A 3,755-nucleotide genomic window follows, 5' to 3' on the forward strand; every position below is an offset into this window, starting at 1 on the left:
GCATACAAAAATATCAGTAATCGCTCAAAATCTGTTGACACAAGATAAATTATTCAATGAAAACACAAAAGATCGAAATCACATCAGGCTTCCACTGTCGCTTGAAGACTTAAGAGATGCACGAATGGCTTAATTCAACGCTGCGGGAATTTAGCACTGGTTAAATAATACTGATATGATTATTTTTTCTCCACGCCCTATTACTTTAGCACAAAACAGACCACAAGCACGTAAACATTCAGCACGGAATCGGCGTATCGGCGTTGCTACTTTGGTTTGCTATCTTTTGTAGTTAGGTGGCAGCACTATGCCCGCTATATTTTTTTTAAAGGCGGAGTCACAAAGTGAGGTTTAAACGTGCTTAAGCCGTATTAGCCACTTAAATTGCATGCCCGGTGAGCTCCAGCAGGTGAAATGATGCACAATTCAAAATGTGGATGATGTACAGTAAATTTTTTTCATCACCCGTGAATTTTTTCAAGACGGCAAGGTACTACATATTTCCTCTACGTCATTATTTTATTTCTGACCATGATTTTGAACTAATTATACTCATTGACACCTCAGAAGAAGTAATTTTCCAATCAACGCAGTCGTAAAGCCTGTATGAGATAGGTTTATATAAGACACTCATTTCAAGAGAATTTCAAATTCATGCTACAGTTCAACTCTGTTGGAAAGCACTTGTGGAAAACACTTTCAAGCCAATAAATAAGGAAAAGAGTTTCAAATGACATTCAAGTCAGTGTCAATACAGTCCATGTGGAAGACGGCTGGAAACCAGTTACAGTGGAAATGAGATTCAAATCGCTTCCTTCCTTTTCCTGTCCGCTGGAAACCAGTGGAAATCAGTGTCAAGACAGAGTCAAATCAGATTTTAAGGATTCAGATCAGATTCAAATGAGGTTCAAAACTGTTGGAAACCAGTTTTTCTTTCCTTTTCCTTTCAATTGAGATTAAGCTGTAAGCAGAGTTATTGCAGGTAGCTAAAGATATATGTATTGCACATACATCAAGACCAGATATTAGCTACTCAGTGTGTAAATTGAGCTGATGTTTTGAAAACCCAACTATAGGAGACTTAAGGGTCTTTCTGGTTATCCGTGCTCATGTTGAGCAAAATAACAGCGACCTCTATATTAACGTATCCATTAATTGAAGGATAAAATAGAAACGTGTCGCACTCGGGAAAATAAGTGAAATAGCAGATGCCAGCTATTAAGGAAACCTTCGTGCGTGGGCAGTCCGGTCTCTCTCTAGACGAATCAGGGATGCTACTCTCCGGCTAAGAGTGCCAAATCCTTGGTCCGGTCACTCTACTGGCACCAAGGGTCCTCCGCCTATCTCCCTCCAGGCGGTGCTACCTTTCGGTAGTGGCACGCAGTAATTTGAACGCTTAAGTGACCTAAATGAAGCCTGATGATAATTTTTTGAAGTATCTTAACCCTTTTACTGCCACCGGGCCGATAGATCCGCCCTAACTGGTTGAGCGAAAACTGCCACGGCCTGTCTTATTTGACTTTTATTCGCGATTTTGGCCTTTTCAACCCAGTGAGAAATGGGTGGTGGAATCCACGTGGAACCCACGTGGAGAATTAACGTGGATACCACGTGTTTTTGGTCGTGGAATCAACGTGGAACCCACGTGGAAATTTGGTGGAAAAATTAAAACAGCAGTTGGTGCTGTCCTAAAACCATTAAAACCTCAACCACTCTATATCTAAACCTTCTATATATGTGTCTACGATTTTTCATGTGCTCTCATGGCTGCCTTTCCACGAATTATATAAAAATAGAATGTGCGATACATTTTCACATAACTAGTATGGTTTCAGGATGATAAATGACGCAATGTCACCAGAGAGTTAAGTTCCACAAATTAGAAATTCTGTTTAACATTTTATGATAATCACCACAAATCCACTTGAAATCAACGTGGATTCCACATGGGTCCAACCACTCAATATCCACCACCACCAAATATCCACCTCTCAACGTGGATTCCACCACCCATTTCTCACTGGGAACAGCTGTAATCAAGTAAACCCCCATATTCTATCCATGGTTATAAGATATAAATATATGTATCTTAAGTATTGGGAAAAAATCTAATTTATTAAATAAAATTTAGTACCATAAAAATTTTAAAACCTGAAATGTTGCTAATTCCGGAAAATAGCCTTGGCAGTCTTCGCACGTCCCACCAGAAATGGGCTGGCAGGAAAAGGGTTAAATACACTAATATAATTTATCTCTGGTATATTCTGGGACTCAAGCGTGTGTGCATGTAGATGGGCAATTCCATTAGTGACGGAATTACCTTTAGAGAAAACTATACAATAAGATATTTCGATAAAATTTTAAAATACATAACAATTGCAAAACTTCTAACTGTACATGATCAAAAAAACTTTTATGAAGGTGGTGCTTGTATACAGAAACAAAATTAATTATCGAAATGCCTTCTAAATATGCCCAAAATTAACATGTGACGGAATTACTTCCAGGTCAACCTCCTAAGCGTAATGTCATAAGGCTCTGAATAATGTTGCAAATACTGATTTCATAAAATTCAATCATTTAGCTGTTGATTAATCAAGATAAAATATTTCCAGCCTAAGTTTTAATTCGACAGAAAAAGTTGACATTTTCATGGAATCGCCCAGATGCTAGTTGGGGAAATGAGACGAGGGAAATCTGTGACCCATGTTGTGATTTTAGCTGCCTCTGCAGTGATATGGATGTGTGTAACAAAGAACAGGATGGCTATGCAAAACAACAACCCAGTCAACACAGGAGTCGTGATGAGGTCATATAAGAGGTCGTACGTGAGACCTCTTTTAGACTCGACTCTAGGAGGTCTTAAAGAGGTCTTCACGGCTCATGCTGTGTGACTCTTGTTCGACTCGACTAGTAGTAGGTCTAAAGGTCTGGTTACACGGATATTTACACGTACAAGTTAATGTACGAGTGCATTTCCCAAATAATGAGGGTGAACTTGCCTCTGAACGTAAGACATTAAAAAAAATAGAGGACGTATAATGTCTTTGAGATATACTAAATTGAGGAGACATTTATAGACCAAAGATTGGACCAATGGATTATAAAGTACATTTTTTTCTTAATTCTCCACCATTCCAACGGTGTGGGTATATTTCTCCTGTATTCTTATTTCCCCTGTAACTTCGTAATTCCGCGCGGAATAAATTTAAAATGGCGGTATTGCGAAAATACGAACGGAAAGTTACACCATAGTTACACAATCGGCCCCCTTGTGGTAGACCACAGAAACGACACATTCAGTTGTTAGTTGGCGTGGGCGCGTGGGTTTCCTTGTGATTCGGTGTGTTTGTTTTGCGACTCGGCTTCTTGTATTATTTGACCTCTGCTTCGTTTGGACTTTGCTCTCCTGTTTTGACCTCCGCACCTGATTGAACTACCCTAACGGAACCTGCTGTTGTAATGTTAACCAGCTGCTGTAATGGAGTCCCATTGTTCAAGCAACATTGCCAGCTTGGAGAGAGTAGCCAAGCAGTGGCTGCAGCATGCAGGAGACCGTTTGAAGTATGCAGAAAAAAAAAATGTTCCTGCTGTTTAGTTGTTGATATTGTTCCCATTTCGTGTCCAATAAAAAATTGTTCATGCCTGTAAAGTGAATTATATGTCTACTTATGACTTCCCATGCTTCCTTCCATTAGTGGTTTAGTTGCCTTTATTGTCAGTTCGTTTTATAATTTCAGGTGATTTATTAACAG

Source organism: Ischnura elegans, chromosome X (assembly GCF_921293095.1).
Source record: "Ischnura elegans chromosome X, ioIscEleg1.1, whole genome shotgun sequence".
In the NCBI taxonomy this organism is placed as follows: domain Eukaryota; kingdom Metazoa; phylum Arthropoda; class Insecta; order Odonata; family Coenagrionidae; genus Ischnura; species Ischnura elegans.